General features: G+C 45.9%; 1 pseudogene; it reads left to right on the forward strand.

Moving 5' to 3' along the window:
* The first annotated feature begins 684 nt into the window (after window positions 1–684).
* On the forward strand, window positions 685–20,184 carry LOC115314558 (annotated as a pseudogene).
* The last annotated feature ends 231 nt before the right edge of the window (window positions 20,185–20,415 follow it).

Consider the following 20,415-nt stretch of genomic DNA (forward strand, 5'->3'; position numbering starts at 1 on the left):
GCAGGGGAATGATGTTTATAGTTTTTTTTTTTTGCCCGATCCCTTGAAGGTTATTTTGGTGATATCCCACACTGCCTGGTGATAGTTGGGGGTTGAAAAGGCGGGAGAAATCACGTTTTTGTCTTTTTAGACTTAAACTAGGTGGTGCAAGCTACCGCCCGTTACAAAGGGTATAGCCGTTAACATTTATCCATCCGCTAGCCGAAATTGGAGCCAAAATCAGATTGACTAGCAAGATAGCGAAAATGTTTTCTTATATTATTTTTGATTATGCAGTATTGAATTGGTATAATGTAACAAAGCAAAAACGCCTTATGACCCACAATTTTGTAATAAAAACATCACCACGAAAAACTAAAATATATACTTTAAGCTTTCAATTTATATTATCCAGTCCACGCGCAAGCCGCGGCTTGCGCGGCTTGCACGTGCGTGCTGAGACCAACGGTCGTGTGCCCGTAGCTCTACATCCGGAAGCGACAACAAACAAGGATCGGCGCGCGGTTTCCACAACGGCTGCGTTGTGGTTCAAAGCGAAAGCAGGGAACTACGTTGCTACGTTGGTTGGACTTTCTCGGCGTTCCCGCATCACCCTAACTTTTCCAAGTTCGGCGACGGTTTCCTCAGCTGTGGAGACCTCAGTTAACGAGCGTGGCTGGCGTGGCTTAACGCGGAAATGGTGCAATGAGCGCGATTGAGTGCTTGGTGTCGTACGGCGCACACAAGATAGTTGTCGTTGTTGACGGAGAGCATAAGCGCGCCGATTGAATTCGGACCCTTGCTGGCAATGTGCTGTTCCAAGGAGTGGACCTGCAAACAAGCCACATCCAGGTGAGCTCACTTACGTCATTTGTGCTTTGTGCGGGGTCAGCGTGGGACCGGGCAGCACTTGTATAAGAGTGCGGTACGATGAAGAACGAACTTAAAGCTCCGAATCCAGCACGCGCTCATGGCCATTCTCCGCGTGCACGCTTTTGTAACCAAGGCTACAAAGCTCTCGCTGGAAGTGGAGCTTTAGTACGTTCTTAAACTTTGTGGCAATGAAGTCTAAGCTATGTTCGATCACGCAACTTGAGCGCCGATTAAGACTGTGCAGGGGCTATCCTCTCGTCGGATTCGCGGCAGAAAGTTGCCCGCGAGAATCTGCATCTCCAACTAAGCAAACGGCACCAAGCGTTTGAAATGCCTGGGTCTCGCGCTAGTGTGCCCTTCTACATCAAATTGTTTGGTCAAGCACATGCTTTTAGGCCCTCTCTAAACTGCTTCGTGATTTCTCCACCGCACGACCGAACAGTTTATGTAAAAAGGCGCATTAGCACGAGACCCTCGCTAGACATCTTGGCATTTCAAGCGCTTGGTGCCTTTTGCTGAGTTGGAGCTCGCCCGTTCGATGCTCATTGAAATCGAAACGGGTTCATGCGTGAATCGAATACAGGATCACTAAACTTTTCAGCGCTAGCCCTTTCTACGTGTTCTGAGCTGTTGGAAGTAATCTTACGACTATGCCCACAGTGTAATTTTTCTTTTGTAAAAATTTACGCTGAACTACACACCGGCTCACTGAAAATTTCCTTTCATATTTTTTGAACCAAGTAATGTCGTGTTCTTAAACTTTAGCATTTTGTACAGGCAGCTAGCGTCAGGGTATGGCGGAGGAGTATCAGCTTTCTGCGATGCATCACCACTTGTGACCAGGAGGCCGTTTTAGGATATGGATACGTGTAGGCCCGTCAGAGATTTTTGTGAAGTGTTCTCTGGTTTTACTTGTACATACCTTAGGTTACGTGTGTTGACAGTGATGCCTATAACTTTCCTTTCATTCTTTTGTCGCACAAGGTATACCATCCTCGGTATAAAACAGATGTGGACCTCATGGAGGGCACGATCCTCGAGGATGCAGCGCTGGTAACCATTTCTTTGGATGAGTCACAGTTCAGGTGGGTAAAAATGCTTGCAAAGACTGAAGCAGTCAGGCATGTGTGCTTCAAGTGCTGTTATCAGGACTGACAACAACGACGCCCCTGCAAGAAAATGTTCAAGACTGTCTGTGTAGCATAATTGGGCTCAACTTGTTTTTGACATCATGTATAGATGCTGGCTTTTAGCAGTTGAAACCGAGTCTTCTAGGTAGAAACAATGCAGCTATAGTTGTTTGCACTTTTGACATGTTTTGGTTTCCCTGTGGGATAAAAGATAACATATGCACGTGTCTGTGTGAACAAGTTATGACCTAAAATTTGGTTCCTGTACTTTAAAACAAATTAAATCAAGGGCATTCTTGTATTCAAAATTGTTCAGTGTTTTTTTGTTTTTTTTAACTGAAGCGAATATGTTTTATTTTATATATCTAGAATCATGGATGTCGTCATTCAAGAGGACTCTGCACCATCAAAAGCTCCGTCGAAAGCTCCATCGGAATACAGGTTTCCAAAAGTGCCATTGGACATCGCGCAGGCATTACAAAAACACACGAGGGGGCAGTACGTGCCTTGCTGATCGAGGATCATTCAGTGGCTCTTCCACGACCTGTGCCTCTACGACCTGTAAGTTCAAGTTGGGACTGAACTAACTCCTAATTTTTAATGGCTCAAATGAGCACATGTGCATATTTTAGAGCGCAGCTCTTAGGGGCCCGTTTCCGGCTTGAGCGGCGTCGCCGTCGGCGTCGGCGTCGCCGTCGCCGTCGGCGTCGGCGTAACCGCGCGGTGCATCATGGGAAATGTCCCATAATGCACCGCGCGAGCCCCCCACCAAGGTCACGTGACCTCGTGGGGGTCACGTGACCCCCCGAAGTCACGTGACTCCCCTGAGGTCACGTGGCCCCCTCCTCGAGGTCACGTGACCCCCGCCGATGTCGCGTGACCCCCCGATGACGTCATCGTCACTGATGACGTCACCGGCATCCACATCGTCATCGTCATCATCACTGATGACGTCACCGGCATCCACATCGTCATCGTCATCATCACTGATGACGTCACCGGCATCGTCATCGTCATCACTGATGACGTCACCGGCATCCGCATCGTCATCGTCATCATCACTGATGACGTCACCGGCATCCACATCGTCATCGTCATCATCACTGATGACGTCACCGGCATCCACATCGTCATCGTCATCATCACTGATGACGTCACCGGCATCCGCATCGTCATCGTCATCATCACTGATGACGTCACCGGCATCCACATCGTCATCGTCATCATCACTGATGACGTCACCGGCATCCACATCGTCATCGTCATCATCACTGATGACGTCACCGGCATCCACATCGTCATCGTCATCATCACTGATGACGTCACCGACATCCGCATTGTCATCGTCATCATCACTGATGACGTCATCAGTGACGTCACTGATGTCGTCACCGGCATCCGCATCGTCATCGTCATCATCACTGATGACGTCATCAGCGACGTCACTGATGACGTCACCGACATTCGCATCGTCATCGTCATCATCACTGGTGAAGTCATCAGTGACGTCACTAATGACGTCATCGGTACCCGCATCGTCATCGTCACTGATGACGTCATCAGTGACGTCAGTGATGACATCATCGGCATTGGGGGTCACGTGACCCCCAAGGTAACGTGACCCCCCCTGGTTAGTTTAACCCCCCCCCCCCCCCAGTGCCCTTCCCTCCTCCTCCTCAAGAGCTGCGCTCTAATTCGGCGTTACAGGGAGTTGTAAGCGGCTTTCATTTTTTTTTTTTATTCTTTAGACAGCTCTTTGACAAATCAATACAAATCCAATCTTTATATTTTGGCTCTCTGGCAGGAAACACTGGGTACGCTTCTTTCTTAATCATAAATGGTGAATAATGCTCCTATTCATTGATTTTTCCAATTGATGGCACTATGTCTCTCCTTTACTTGTGCAGGTACCCGGATAAGCTCTATGCCGAGGCCGCAAGGAGCCTTGTGGAAAACTTCCCAACTCTGAAGGACACCACAGGATCTGGTTTTGTGAGTAACTAGATGCAATTTCACTTTAATTATTAGCCTGCACTCATTTAAACAAATGTGTACGAAGAACTCACCAAACATTTAAAGGACACATGCAAAGGAAAAAAACATTTTTTTTAAACGGCTTACATGGAAAAAGGATGTCATAAAACGATTTTACAACGAAGAAAAAAATTTTTAGAGCTATATTTACGGCGCGAGATGATTTTTTGTCAAGCGCGGTGTAACACCCCTCCTTTCCACTTTTCTCTCTCGCGCCTGCGCGCTCTGCGGGGAGGAGAGGTAAGCCGCTTGGATTGACTTGGCTGCTCGGCTAAAAAATATGCCACTTCCGCTCAACTTCGGCGCGCGCTTTGTTATTGGGTTTGTGTGCTGGTGGTGGAAGCGGTGGTAGTCTGCTCCGCGTCTTTTACAATGGATCGCGAGTTGAAGCGCAGACTCCTCGACCGGATCAGGCCGCTAGGGCTTCGCCCCTACGAGGACACGCCTCGCAGACCAGCGAACCCCCCCGCGGAAAGCTCCGAGGCCAGCGATACGCCTGCGGACAGCGTTGCCGACGGGTCGCAGCGCTGACATTCTTCTCGCCAGGCGTGCCAGGCGTACGCCCGATCGCCTCTAGCCAGATCGCTCTCAAATGCTCGTCCGCCGGTACCCCATGTTGACTGTAATCCTCCTGTTGGTCTCGATCACGAGAACTGCAGCCTATCGTCGAGCAGCGGCGTCGCTTTCGTTGAACCCGCATGTAACAAACAACACCGCGCCGACTGCGCTCCGCGCCCCTTCGCAGAAAAAATGGCGGTCTTTGTTTGGTTTCGTAAGCGTCAAAACGGAAGTGATGATTTTCTTATACTTGAAGTTTCCCAGAAGTCAAAATATTTTGTTACAAAATAAGGGCAACAAAAAAATGAAGAAAATAAATAACTTTCAAAGAGCACAGAAAGCTTTCGAAAGAGCGCAAGCACCACGTGATAAATAAGGACCAGTCACGTGATAAATACGGACCACTTTTCCGCGGTGCCCGCGGGCGCCAACTACAAATTCGTTTTGCGCCGTAAATATACCTCTAAAAATTTTTTTCCTTCGTTGTAAAATCGTTTTATGGCGTCTTTTTCCATCTAAGCCGTTTAAAAAAATGTTTTTTTCCTTTGCATGTGTCCTTTAAAGGAGCTGTGCAACAGTTTCAGGGCTTTGCTTAAATAATTGTGAAAGTTGATTCCTGACACTTCTGCAGCGAACTAGAGAAAACAGATTTTGCCTGGATAGACTAGTTTTTATTTTTTAAAAATGAAAAAGATCCAGGTTTTTGCCGCCTCTCAACTCGTACATCGTCTTCCGAATCACGTGCGCAGTGACGTCACTTGAGTAGGCGCGGGGTTCCGGGGAATTCCTCTCTCTAACGCCATCAGTGAGCGGCGAGAGCTCATCCGTTCACGACCACGTCCCAAGGCGCTCGTTCGGTTCCTCGTGCTAGCCGCTGACGCTGCTCGAGCTGACGGTTCTGTTGACCTCGGGTAGATGGCGCCACTAAAACACTGTATGTTTTATATGTGCTGATGAGGCTGCCGTGCTTGGTCTCAAGTACAACACATCCAAGTCCGCCGTGATACAATTCGCGGGCACTGAGAAAGAAAAGCTCGATAGCCTCAGATTGGGGCTTGACGTATTACCGGTACTGAATAAGTATAAGTACCTAGGCGTTGAGTTGTCCAACGAGGCAGACTATCTGAAAGAGCATTACGTCCACCTCCGTCAATCCGCCACACGGGGAGCTAACATCCTCCGTAAGCGCAGCCTATGGAGCTGTAATAGATTCATAGTGAGCCGCGAAATGTGGAAGGCGGTGGTGGTGCCAGGTTTGACGTTCGCCAACGCAGTGGTGTGTGTACCAGGTGACACAAGAACCGCTTTGGAGCGCAGACAACGAGAAGTGGGACGCCAAGCGCTGGGCTGCCATGGCACGGTGGCGAATGAGGCAGTGCAGGGGGACCTGGGCTGGTCGTCTTTCGAAGCGAGGGAGGCGACAAGCAAGGTTTCCTATGACGGGCGGCTTCGACTCATGGACCGGTGCCGTTGGGCCAAGAGGCTGTTCATATACACACATATGACTTCCCTGCAGAGCCGTTGGCGAAAGCGCCTCTACCAGCTTGAGAAAAAGTTCGGCTTCTTCACGGAACCGGTGGAGGCAACCACAGAGAAAGAATGGGAGTCTGTGGTGCGGAAAAGGGTCCGCGAACAGGAGAATGTGCAATGGCTAGAGGCTGCCCGGACAAAGTCAACCCTTACCATGCATGCGGAGTTAAAACAGCAAATCACGGCAGAGACGCGGCTGTACGACAACAGCTTGGGCAGCCGCTTATTGTTCGAGGCTCGTGCTGGAGCCCTGCGCACACTGGTGTACAAACAGCGCTTTGACAATAGTGTGCAGTCGACTGTATGCCGAGTATGCGAGGGTGAGAGCGAAACCGCAGAGCACATCATACTCCGTTGTGGCAGAATCCGACTTTGTGCCACTTCTGCCACCGAAGAGGCGAACCGACTACATGAAGGTGTCCCGCCTCTAGCGGCAGCGTTAGGCTTCTCTTCAACAAGCGAGGCAGCCAATACTACTGAAGCCTTTTGGAAGACCATCGAGCAGACGAAAAGACGACTGGAGGATTGGTGGCATCATACACAACACAGGGGGCGCTGAATTCACCCCCAGGCTTGGGCATGATTATTTGAGCCCGCCCGTTATAAAGGGAGCAGCCACAGTATCATCATCATCATCATGTATAATAAACATTTTTGTCAATGATACTACGTTTTTGAAGCATTTATGTTGTTGGGACGACAATATTTATGTAAAAAATACCCTTTATCGAGCAGGTATTTGCAGACTTGCTATCTTTTTTACAACTACCCAACTGACGTCACGCCGCCTGTTTCCCATGACGGCCGCTCCCGGCTGCCAGGTGGGGGGATATTCTAATTTTTACCTCGCGATTACGCGGCGAAATTGCAACATTTCGATGAAAGAAGGTGTGTTTTCTGTCATTTGTGACAAGGTGAACAATATTAAAAGCAGAAGATGCCAATTCTTTCAACGTTAAAATCGTTGCACAGCTCCTTTAAAGAAGCCAGGACATAAAAATTACTCAAGTTTGATTATTTGATATGACATCTCCACATGCTGTTTGATCTATACAGCAAGCCTAGGTGCTGGGAGTCCCCATCTAAGAGTGCATGCAAGGGCTCTAGCCGCTAGGAAATGGCTATACACCCCGTGCGGGACCTATAAGGGGCGCTTTGAAAACCGCACGCAGCGCCACTTGCACTGCGGCTGGAGGCAGTACTGAGAGTCGTAGCAGAAGACTTTGGCCCTTTGCTTCGGAAGCTATGGCGGCACAAGTGCCCGTGGCAGGAACATTTGTCCTTCGAGCTGGTTTTAAAGATATTATAGTGGGATCGTTCTTCCGCGATGCCACACAAAGAAAGGAAAAAACTTAATTAAAGCAGGCACGTCTTCGACGTGAACGAACGGTTTGCTATGGCGACGTCAGTCTTTAAGGCTAAATGTGTGCGTCTCGCAAGAAGCTTACTTCATAATTATTTAGTTATAGCCCCTTCCCCTTGCAAACCCGGAGCGCTCGCAGATTCAGAACTTCGAGCATCCAGTCGCGAGCAATCTCAGCGGCACACGCAGCAGCCAAGCGGAGATGCTCTGTCCAGCGTCGCCGTCACCGCCTGCCTCGCTGCCAGCCGAGACCTCCGACGCTCAGATGCCCTGCGATCGGAAAGCCGTTCCGGGCGAGGGCGGTTTTATCCGAAATGCAAAATATACCGCTTGGTTCTACAGCCTTTGACTCTTCCCACGAAATAATAACCAAGGATGCTCAGCGCTCTCGTGTACGTATACGCGCATGTTGATTCCAGCTTCGGGTACTTGGCGCGAACGTCACCACAGACGGCAGTCGGCATGGTCGGCACCGCTTAGTCGACATTCGAACAGCTTGTAAAAAAGACACATTCAACTGATGTTGTCATATCGAAAAGTACTGCTACCGTAACCGGCGCAATCGCTGTCGTGTAGCTGTGACAGAAACGGCATAGAAATCAAAACCAATGTATTGCGAGTGGCTGCAGATCAAACTTCACGCGTGCGAGCGTATGCGCCGTCGCTACATAGCGAACACCTCCCAACCGCTCCCTGCACTCCACCTCTTTCGGGCAGAGCGGTTCGAGTTGCACGGCGACGCCCGACCGTCTCCAGATCTGCAAGTGACACAGACACACATCGCTCGCGATTTGCAAGGGCCACAGGGATCCGCTTGGCAAGCGCGCCGAGCGCTCCGGATTTGCAAGGGGAAGGGGCTATTAGGTTGTCACGCCTTCATGCTCAGAAAGTGATTGGTGCTTACACAGTACCCGTGTACTTGCAAAACGTTAAATCCTTTTAGATTTACTGATGACCCAGATGCAACCGCGGCGTTCCTATGTTGTGACCGCGGCTTCGGTTCATGACGATTTGCAGTAGAGTCGCCGCGTCTCACGCAATGCTTCACTTAAATTTGTCGCTGCAGTGTAACAACCTCTTTCTTTGTTTATCTTGCTTGCCAAAACGTAAGCCTGATTTACACATGCATGTTCGAAGCTACCAAAGCGACTACGAACGACAAAAACTGGCTGGAGTGACGAGCCTAGCAATGCTCCAAGCTCGTCGTTCCGGTCGTTTGTAATTGCGGTTGGGTCGAACGTGCATGTGTGAATTAAGCTTTGAACTTTGGCATGCACTTCTATCATTACAGGGTCCGCACAGTGCACTTATGCGGGCCACAAAGCCGGGCTTTGTTTTTTCCGGCAGACCCTGTAGTTTTAATAGCCCTGCTACACTTCGTTGTACCTTCATTCTACCAAGTACTCGTAGCGCTGCGGTGCCGCAAAGTTTTTTTATGTGATTAATATCCTAGCTAACTCAATCCACTTGTTAATGGTCCTAACAAATAAAATAAAACCTGCACAGCTCTGGCTGTCCTTGCATTGTATTCCCAAATTTTGTAAATCTGGCATTTTTATAGTGAGAAAGCTCAGGGGTAGACTCATTACAATGTTCCCTCAATTTTGTTGAGTATTAAAATTTCTTGCATGCATGTTTCTTTTCTCTTCAGCTAGACGACAGCAGGAACATCACGCAAACTCACTGCACTTGTAGAGGTGGTGTCTCAGGGCAGTGCAAGCACTCAGAACCAATGATTATGTATTACTGCTGCATACCTGCCAACTCTTTCGAATTTTTCGTAAAATGTACAAATTGGTACTAATTTTACGATTTTACGAATCTTGCTTCACATTTTACGAAAAAAAAAACAAATTATACAAAAAAAAAATTTTTTTTAACATCTTTTTTTGTATAATTGTTGCTGGCGGTATCTTGCACCACCACAAGAGGGCGATACGTACCGTCCATGGCAGCGTCGTGGTTTTTACTATCCGTCTATCCGGTGGTCATGTATCCAAAACCAATCCAAAGCCCAAAGCCTTTGTTCGTGTGTTCGACAGCACTTGTTGGTTCGGCGTGTTCAGACGTGGTTGGGCGTCTCTGTTTCGGCCGGTTTCGAGGCGAGGAGTGCGGCCTCTGTGTTTGTTGCACATGTAATCGTAGCATTCCCTGGTCACGGGGGCTTCGCGGCTCAATGGCGAACTCCAAACCTCAAAAGAGGTACTTTCAGGTGTTCATGAAGCCCTACACGGTGGAATTCCCGTGCCTCGTGCCGTATAGACCTTTTCATCCTCCTTCGCATGGGCGCTGCCATCTTGGAATCACGTGACGAGGCAGCCATTAGGTTGCTTCAAGTTGCTGCTCCGCTCTCCCCTCCGCGCCTTGGCGGATGCGTTGTATTGGTTGTAATCGTGTTTTTCGTCGCGTTTCGCCGCGCTTTCTTGCCTGACTTCAAAAACTGTAGCCCGATACGTCTACTCGACGACTAAGACATCACGAGGGCACAAAGATCCTTATGACAACTGAGGTTTGTTTACTTATAGTGGTGGAACTTTCTCAGTAAGAAGCGCGCATATTTATATCGTGCGTTTAGGATCCGAAGGCGTCAAGAATAGTCAGCGCAAGGAGACTATCTGTATTTCCTGAAAGTATCGTTCTTTGGATTTATAATATATCGAAATCTGTTTCTTTTGATTATCTGAGGAAACTTGCTGAGGAGATAGACAACGAACGTTTAACTTGTATTTTATCTGAGGCTAGAAGTACTGCTACGTCAACATCACGCGATTTTTGTTAATAATAGCGCACCTACATATGTGTATGAGGTTCTCAATCTTTTTTTGCGACGTAGTCGTTCGGTTGGTCGGTTTACTTATGAAGTTTAAGAAAATGTATGCCGTGCTCCCTCCCATGTCGACAGTCATTTAAGCGATTTATTGATTATATTTAGATAACCAGTCGGGACTTCCCGCGTAAGAAACTGCCACGACAACAGTAGCGAGTTTTGGAATAGCGTGCACAAAGAAATAATCTCGTTTCTATTTGCTAATCCAAAACGCGGTTTGGGTTCGGGATATGCGCAATAATGACGACGTTGTTTTTTTTGTTTTTTTTTGCGTACGCTGTTTTAATTATTGCCAGTATCTAAAATCTGCAATATTAAAAAAAAAAGAAGCCGTTTGCATAACAATTACTTGTGTCCAGGATTATCGATGGCGAATAGAGGTTTACATTTGGTGGCTGGCGACGCCAATATTTACAAAGCGAATCTGTTCAAACAAAGAAGTATTTGTTCACACAGGTCTGTGGAGTGTTGCCTAGCGCTAGAATTCAGCCAAACTTTCGGAGGTATTTCTCCTCCTGCAGCCTTTAATTTTATTTGGCCAATTTTACGGAAGACAAATGTCAAATTTAATTTGACGGGCCTGTCACTTATATCATATCTTGAGGAAGCAAATGTTCATATAAAAATAATTTATTTCCAAGGATCAATATGGCGAAATGTTGCTTATGAGTACTTTAGCCGGGTTGATAATATAAATAAATTTCCTACTCGGCCTGTCAAAACATGCTTCATTACTGAACTTAAAAAAAAAAAGAGGCCGAGACGACACTACTTGTTTATATCAATTATCTGTGTCATTACACGATACGTTTTTAGTTTGTAAAGTTCACTAAAGGTTGGGTGCCCACAAAAACCGAACAGTGAGTAGTAAACTCGCGAGTTCATCTGTTCTGGCTGATTCAGCAGATTGCTAATCAAGCTGTCGATATGCTTCTTTATATTCACGTGTTAGTCTCTTCATTAGTTTGGTGGTCATCGGGCACGGCCGTAGACGATGATAATCTGCCCTATATATCAGTCAGGCGTTTCGCAACCGGCCATAATCAGACATATCAAAAGAGTTGGTAAAAAAAAAAAAAAAAAACCCGCGATTTAGGTTTAAATACACCTCGTCTTCCTCAAAGTAGCTCAATACCACTGTTTCATTGGTTGTGTGCTACAAGGAAAATAGTCGGATCACAAAATTACGCAAAAGAACGTAAAACAGCAACATAGCCGCGTTCACGTTGAAACCGAAACCAACCAAATTGAAGCAACCTAATGGCGCCGAGCGCATCAGCGCCCTCTATCCGCCGGTGAGGTAACTACTATAATGAAAAGGTCTATAAAAAGGGAGAGAAGTTTGGATTCTGTAACACGTGCATGTGTGATGTAAGCGTTTCGCACGGTGGCAAGGCTGACATTAAGCTGCACATCGTTTCGCGTAAACCTCCCGGCGGCGGCGGAAGTTTTACGAATTTGAAAGTTCACAGGTTGGCAGGTATGCTGCTGCTGAATGCTTTCACGTATTCAGCAGCGCGGATTACTGCCATACGACGAATTCTTTCATTGCATTTTTCCAAAAACAGTGTATTGTTGTTGCTGCTTGACAAAGCGCAGACGAGTTGAGAAACTGTGAAACGTCGTCCCCGTGGGGCATGACGTGTACCTGCTGGTACAACCGGCCACGCAGCAATTCATGATACCAATTAACAGCGCATTAACGACGCAGTGGCGGCTCCGCGGCGGCAGAATTGGTATGGCAACGGCAGCGGCACGGCGAGGTTTCCCTCTACTAGGATTCTCGAAGCCTATCTTCTCTGACAGCTGCGTGGCGGCACATCAGCTGCCGTACATGGAGTGTATGGACGTTTAAGGGATGGGGGAAGGTTCTACGCTTTCAAACATGGCGGCCTCAGTGAATGGGCGGAGATGAGGGTTCTGCGGCTGAACCGAATTTATTGATGAAACTATCGCATTTACAAAACAAAGTTGGAAGATATGTAATAACGTCAAATGGGTTTCAGCGGCATAGTTTTATGCAAATGGTCTTTAATAGCTTGGTTAGGTGAAGTCCTCTTATTCAGTGTGCTGCTAGAATGTGATATTATGGTAGATATGTTTCTTAATACATGCCCATGTGAGATGTGATGAGCTGTACACAAGAGATACCATTTTGCCAGGATTATTTTAAAACAAGCTCTTTGAAATTCTTTTTTGTGGGTACATCCAGGACTCCTGGCGCGTTGCCATGCGATATAAAGCAAAACGTGAACGGTCAAAGCTGTGGATGCAGGACAACACTGAAAAGCAGGCTTCACCGCGGAATCAGCCGCGGGCATCGAGGGACCCTAACCCAAAGCGGGTGACGAGGCCTGGGACAGTAGGAGAGATTGTTTCATGGAGACTCTTTTCTATTTTAATGGGACACTAAAGTGCTTTCTTTACATCCTCGTTTTATGGTCACGAAGGTAGAAGAAGCATCCCAAAATATCTAAAATTACTAACATGTGCGGCCAATTGGCATATTAAAAAAGTGATCAAAGATCCTGACACCGTTGACACAGAATGACTGACGGCGCTCGTCAGCTACTCGCAAGTGATGGGTTCCCACGTGGAGTCATGACCATAAAACGAGGTTTCAAAAAGCACTTTAGTGTTCCTTCAGGAATTTGTAAGCCTTGATACTAATTTTTTTTACTTTTGTGTAATATATTTCAGAACATAGTGCTGCCAGCACATGGAGAGGATGACGAAAGCCTGCAGGGCCATATCATCAACATGGAAAAAGAACTGCGAAAAGCAAATCCAAATGTCGCCTATGTTTCCGACTCCATGTCGAGGACACTTGCTACACGGCGGGCATGGATAACCACTGACCACCCAAGTGTGGCAGCCATTGTTGCAAAATACCCTGCTTTTGAACATAGCAGTTTTGTAAGTATTATTGAAGGTAGGATTTTAAAAAGGCTGTGCAACTATTTTAACATTAAAAAGAATTCTTAGTTTGTAATTTTTAGATTGTTTACCTTGTCAAGTGATAGAAGTAGCTTCTCGAGGAATCGAAAAATGAAAACGGACTATTTCTCTATCTGCATTCGCAACGTGGCGGCAGTGTGAAACATGTAGCATTGCATTACTGAGGGATGATGTTATAAGTGTCCTCTCTGTTGGGATGGTGGCACCATCTCCTTGTGTTGACTAAAACCATGTTCTACGCTCTTTTGCCTGTCGTGCGACCTTGACGTCAGTGGTGCTCATATCTTACTTGCGTCACTACCACGGGAAGCGGACGTCTCCTCGAAATTAAAAAAGCGTTTTACGTTTGAATCTTTTTTTTTTTTTAATGAAAATTTGGGCTTGTAGGAAAAAAAACTTTTCTATTCTAGAGATGGTGAAGACTAACTCCCAGGCTTAACGTCCCAAAGTTCGAAAATTGTTGCACAGTGTCACGTTCGCCCGGTCCGACACGCGAAATGATTGAGACAAGACCAGGTGAGACAAAGGCATGTACATACGTAATAATATAATGAAAGGAAATCAGGAGGTAGTTATCAAACAGTGAAGAAAGAAAAGGAAAAGTTCAAAGCAGACCGGAGTCCCCGTGGTCAAGTCCCCACAAAAGCTCGACTCACGCCTGACGTGGCGGGGCTTCAGGAGCGTAGCGGGGTTCGTCGTGGCCTCAGGAGCGTGGCGGGGCTCGCCGTGGCCTCAGGAATCGGAGCGTTGCCGGGTTCTTCGTGGCTTGAGGAACTGTAGCGTTTCTGGGCTCTCAGGAACCGGAGCGTTGCTGGGCTCTCAGGAACCGGAGCGGGGCCGGTTACGGTGAGGCTTCAGGAGCCGGAGCGTGGCCGGGTTCTCGGGAACCGGAGCGGTGCCGGTTTCGGTGAGGCTTCAGAAGCCGGAGCGTGGCCGGGGTCTCAGGAACCGGAGCGGGGCCGGTTTCTGTGAAGCTTCAGTAGCCGGAGCGTTGCCGGCTTCAACAAGCGACGGGGTCAGAACTCCCGCACCTGCCCTTCGTTTCTCGCGATCCTCTTCTTCCTCTCTTCTCTTCTTTTTCTTCTTTTCCTCCCAGCTCCACACCCGTGACACACAGACCCTTTAAACGGGCACTGAAGTCCGTTTTGAGATCCTCATTTTGTGGTCATAACTAGGGTTTGGTGTTTTCGGTTCAAAGCGATAAAAGTATGCCGAATTAACTTTCGGAAATTCGGTTGATCCAGTCTTCCTGTGTCAAGTTTGCTCTTGTCCTCTCAAGATAGAGTCTCAACTGCTGGCATTGTATTTTATTCCTTTGATTTTTTCTCAAAGAGAGAGAGAGGGCAGGTCATCTTGTCTGATCTAATTTAGGTTGTATTGTAGGGGACACCGAAAAAAAACACGCTACTATCTAGCACAAACCATCACGCTTCCACTTTGGTTAAAGGAAATTCAGTTTGCTGCTGTGCGAGCATGTTGCCAGTAGAAACTAACCAGCTTTGGCAGTCCTCAAAATGGGAAGGAAGAGAAGGCATGCCAAAAATTATCATTGTCTAGAAGAGCACATAGAGTCTGCTCACCACATCAAAGTGAAAACTACTGTCCTAATTTGTTTAAGGAAAATTGAAAATACAGCAACAGATAAAATAGTTAAGTGCCTAATGTACTGCACTTTGGATGGACAAGCATAAAACGAGTGTATTTCATCATTACATATTCATCGACAAAAACCGGTTAACTTGCATCTGTAATATACTTACCAATAAAAACCAAAAACATAATTTAGAAAAAAAAAAGAACAAAAGTATGCCGAATTTCAGAGGGAAAAAAACGCAGAACCCTAATCATAACTTAATATAAGAGCATCCTTAAAAACCCAAACTTACATTCATGCGTGGCCGATTGCCTTATTAAAAAAAGTGATCAAAGATTGCGACAGTTACCGTTGTTGGGGAAAGACACATGGTGCTACCAAACCTTCCTGAATATGGTTGAACGACGGACAGCGCTCGGCAGCCAGCTGCGAGCGATGGGTTGTTGCCGTCCACACCGGAACCTATCGCTTACAGCTGGCTGACGAGCATTGTCCGTCGTTCAACCATATTCAGCAAGGTTTCGTAGCACCATGTGTCCGTCTGCAACAACGGTAACTCACAATCTTTGATCACTTCATTAATAAGGCGATCCGCCGCGTATGAATGTAATTGCGGGTTTTTTTGGACGCTTAGAACTCGTAGACCGAGTTATGATCATAAAAGCACTTTAGTGCCCCTTTAAGTGTTCCAGAAACACAGTTCACTTGCCTTGACATCCTTTCTTTTTTAATACAGTTGCAGCAAGAGTTTACTGCTGTGACAAGCAAGCCAATGGAGGTCAGCTTGGCGGCCTGCCTGTCCGAGAGCTGCCTGCGGATCTTGGATGCCGCTAGGAAGAAGCGACACCTGTGTAGCTTTTTCGAGGATCTGGACCGACGGGTCGCACAAGGGGACAAAGGCCCGGAAGATGGTAGGACTTGATGGTTCAAATAACTTGGGGCTGATAAGATGAATACTGCAGGAAGGCTACAATGCTCAGTCTTCCTGTGCTTAATCTTTGTTTAGATAGATTAGGTAGAAAGGAGAGAAATGTACTATTTTGGGCGTGTTGGTAGCTTTTATACACTTAGAAAGAGGAGACACATAAGGGATGACACAGACAGGACAATCTTCCACCTTTGACTACATTTCTTTTAGACTTCAAGCACGGCGTACGACCATTCTGTGGGAAGAAGATAATGGGAAATTGCTTGGGGGAAGGGGGGGGGGGGGGGCAAAACGATTGCAAGCCAGGTGGAATGCGAAGGTATGGACACGAATAACGCTGCTTTGGATTCCTAACATGCAATTTTTATTCACGGGAGAAAATGCCCTGGCTGCGCTCCAAATTTCGCTGCCATGACGAATTTGGGGAGCCACTGCAAGTTTGTCAGAGAAATAATCTAGGCTTGTTGGATGTTGACTGAGCCCACAGAACATTAGGTTCCCCACCCATCTCTCTATAGCAAAAAGGATTAGCCATTCTGAGGCTGACAATGGACGTTGAGCATTGACAAACACGGTAAGACAATGAGTTCAGCAGTCTACTACGCAGACGCCCCTTCTCGCTGTTATTCCCATCTGCCCCCCCGCCCCCTCCACTTAGAAGCATCTTTGTATGCCAATCCTTTTGCCCCCCCCCCCCCCCTCTGACTTAAGCATTTTCCTACTCCCTTTTTCCCATGGAGTGGGGCACCATGCTTGATAAATGTAGTTAAAGTTGAAAGATGGTCCCATCTGTGTCGTCCCCTATTCATTTCTTCTTTCTAGTTGTTTGAGAGAAATGTTGCATGTGCTCTGTAATAGTTTGTTATCTAGTCTCAATAGTATGAAGTTTCAGCCAACATGCCTTATTCGCGTTGAGACCTAGACTTAGTTGTGTGGAAGCGTGCTCTTGCTTGTCTATGGTTTCCTATGAGGCATGTGGTAATCAGGGTGTCTACCAATCTGGAAAACCTGGAATTCTCAGGGAATTTTGATTATCTGGAGAAGTCAGGGAATTATCAGGGAAGTTAGAAAGTTGGCTAAGGTAAATCAGGAAAAATGACCAGTGAAAGTGGCACGGCAGTCTGGATTGAAGGCGATGGTTATGCATCGGCACAGCCATGCTAAATAATGTTGCCCAGAAACTGTCAGGGAGTTTTATCAAAATAGTCGGGAAGAAACTTGGAAAAGTCAGGAAATTTGAACTCAGTAATTTGGTAGACACCCTGGGTAATTCCCTCATGTCCACATAGCAGCTGGGTTCCAGGCATTTACACTAAAAACACGGAAAAGGGTACAATGCACAAGCTCTTAGCTTGAAGGGTTGATTTCAATGCACAAGCACGTGCATTACACTCGGGCCTAGCTCAGCCTCGACCTCACGTCTGTAGCATTCTATTAGCTAAGAGCAAAACCTAGTTTCCGAGTAAGAGTAAAATAGATAGTTGTACGCCTTTTCATCATATCAGCCATGATGATTGTATATCGAAGAGAGTAGAGGTTTTCATATTCTGAGGCAGCATAAGCCAGAAATATTCTTAAGCAACCTTCTGGTTGATTGTGGGCCTTAACTTCAGGAGCATGACCTGCTCACACTTTGTGCTGTGTTTTGCCATTTTGTGACTTGTAGAGCCAATGTCTTTGAGCCATTTTATGTTTTCGTGGGCAGTTTGTACTAAACGTCATCATGGCCTTTATCATTACAGAAGTTTTGACAACGGCTGCTCTTCATGTGTTGCCGTCCTTGGTTAAGGAGAGAAGCTCTGCCTTTCTCTACCCAGATGTAAGTTTCAGGGACCAATCTTGTTCTTCACAGTTTATAATGTAATTGCAGCTTTTTAAATGACTTTGAAGCAGTCTATATACATTCTTACCTGGCTCTTATAAGGCGGCACTAAATTTCTTTTTAGGGTGGTAACTTAATCTACACACTCTAAGGTTTTAAAAACCCTGAATTGTGTTGTGTGGGAATATTTATACAGCGCGGTTTTTGTCTGCATTCAAGTGATGCGATATGTCTCGCGCTGTAGATGAGGAATTTAGCCAAAGCAGTACAACCGCCAGCGTGGGGTCTTTACGTACGTAATGCCGGTACAATGCTCATCCAGATTGAAACGGGCAGGGGTAGCGACTGAACCCAGGATCCCTGGATTCTGCAGCGCAAGCTTCCGCTACACATACTCCTAACTGCGACACGGTGCGCTAGGCCACCGATCCCCCCTTAAAAACCTTGGAATTGCAATAATCTGTGGCTTATTCCCATATTCATACCTGCCAACTCTTCTGAGTTTCCGAATTTTGCTTCAAATCTTACGAAAACATTTTTTTTATTTATTTATTTATTTATTTATTTTTAATTCGTTGTTGGCGGTATCTTGCACCACCACAAGAGGGCGATAGGTACTGTCCACGGCAGCGTCGTGGTCTTTACCGTCTTTACTATCCGTGTATCCGGTGGCCACAGATCGGTCCACAGGTTGGCAGGTATGCATATTAGAAAGGTGACCAAACATTGTTACACGCCCCTTGTTCTGAGATATATTGCAGAGTGAAGTTGCCAAGAAAAAGGAAGCTCCTCGGCTAATTGCAAGCAATAGGCTGCGGTTACCCATTTTATGACCTTGCCACACATTTTTTTATGAAGTTGACAGCTCATCATCAGGTCTCTGTTGTAGATACAGTCTTTTGGGCATTGTGTCCAAGGTTGGCTTAAGGGTTAAATCTGTCTTCTTTTGGGGGACTAGATATTGTGTGTTAAGTGACCAGCCGTTCGAAGAAAATGTTTCGATTGTTTTCATTGCCTGAAACGGCTAAAAACTGTGTATGAGGGCAGTTTCAAAATTTCAGGGCAAACAATGACCTAGATTTATATTGTAATTAGAGTTCTAGCTGGTTACAGTGATTATATGTAGTGGGCACAGCTCTGAAACATTACACATTACTTGGACAAATAGTGTCCTATTTCTCGGCTTTACATTGTCATGCTCTAGGCATATACGTTTAGTGTCCAGATTGTCACAATTTCAAATGGCATTTTCATACTCCCCATGCCTGCACTGATCACTGAACAAGCACATTTGAACTTTAATATGCATGTACATGGTAACTGAAAAAAGAAACAATTTGTTTTCCAGAACAATATTATCCCCCAAAAAATTATTTTGAGATAGAAACCGAATAACGTGTGCCGAATTCAACAGAACTGAAAACGCTAAACCCTATGTATATTGCATCGGACGCTGTAGGAATATTTAGGATACATTTGAGAACTCAAAATGCCAAAAATATTAGAAAAATTACTATAGCACATTGAATTTCAATGCTGTGTGTCCTCACTTCCTACTCTTCTTACTGCTGTTATTTTTTTTTTTTTGCATTTATCTCTGCATTTTTACTTCGGTGCTTGCATTAATTTTTGTCTGCTGTAGTAAGTGCTTTGGAAGTGTACATATATGATTTTATGTAATCCTGCTTTTTTGCACCATGGAGATTTGGTAAATTATACACAAAATGTGTACATCTTAAAATTTTGAGCTCTGCAAAACCGGAACACACCTATCTTTGTCTTGCACTGTTGTAAGCTGCGGCAAACCACGACATTATTGCCATGGTGACCGTAGGTGACTTGACATGGCATTAGTAAAAAAGAGAGCGTGGTAGTGGTAGCAGAGGAATGTGATAATGCACCTTGCACTACATTGTTGTGCTCAGTGCGCAACAGCTTAGGGTACGTAGAGTGGTAAGTCACATTGCGGAACCCAGGGAGACATTGTTCAATTTCTGTCTATTTTAATCTGAATGAGCATCATACTGGCATTTGTTTGTGTATCTACTATGTGAGCATGTTCTCAATCCTATGTTAGCAGTCTTACTGTGCTCACCAAATCACCCATCTACTGCAGAGAACTTATCTGGCCCTTTTGAGGGCTGACTAACTTCATGTTGTCTAAACATCTGCGCAACACAACTTTTTGGGTGGAATGCTTGGCACTTTGTCTCAATTATACAATAACATAATTACAAAAGAAAATACAGATTTTGGAAATGTGTGCCATGGTATTTGTTAATATAATGCTTATTTTTTTTACATTTCTTTAGGACCCAGACGCACTTCAAGCGTACCCAGCAGTGAGCTATGAGGAGAACGTCTATGAGCCGTCATCTTTCATTGTGACCGTGGATGGACTTCATGTTAAGGAAGACTCGCTGCTGGGTGCAATTACAACCATGACTGCTATGTATTGGGTGTTCAATATGGAATTTAGTCCAAGAGCCTCCAAGACAATGCAGTTAATGTCACATGTGTTTGGGGTTAATTCTGGCATCCCAGCTAGCCCTTTGGTGCGGGTGGCCATAGGTATTCTTTGTGGCTAGGTTATCTCACCGGCAGCTGTACACCTTGTAAAGGTTTTTTTTTTATGAATTTCAGGCCAAATTTTAATGAGAAAACTTTGCACCACAGAGCAAAGAGGTTGATCTCATTTTTCTATCTAAAACAATTAAGGGGAAGCTGGTCTTTAACTTTTCGTTTTTTATTTTTCATTTATCGGGCTGAAAATTAGTATACTTATGTATTTCTGAGTGGTGATTTCAAATAAGCAATTA

The sequence above is a fragment of the Ixodes scapularis genome, unplaced genomic scaffold, assembly GCF_016920785.2.
Source record: "Ixodes scapularis isolate PalLabHiFi unplaced genomic scaffold, ASM1692078v2 PGA_scaffold4__175_contigs__length_147842914, whole genome shotgun sequence".
Taxonomy (NCBI): Eukaryota; Metazoa; Arthropoda; class Arachnida; order Ixodida; family Ixodidae; genus Ixodes; species Ixodes scapularis.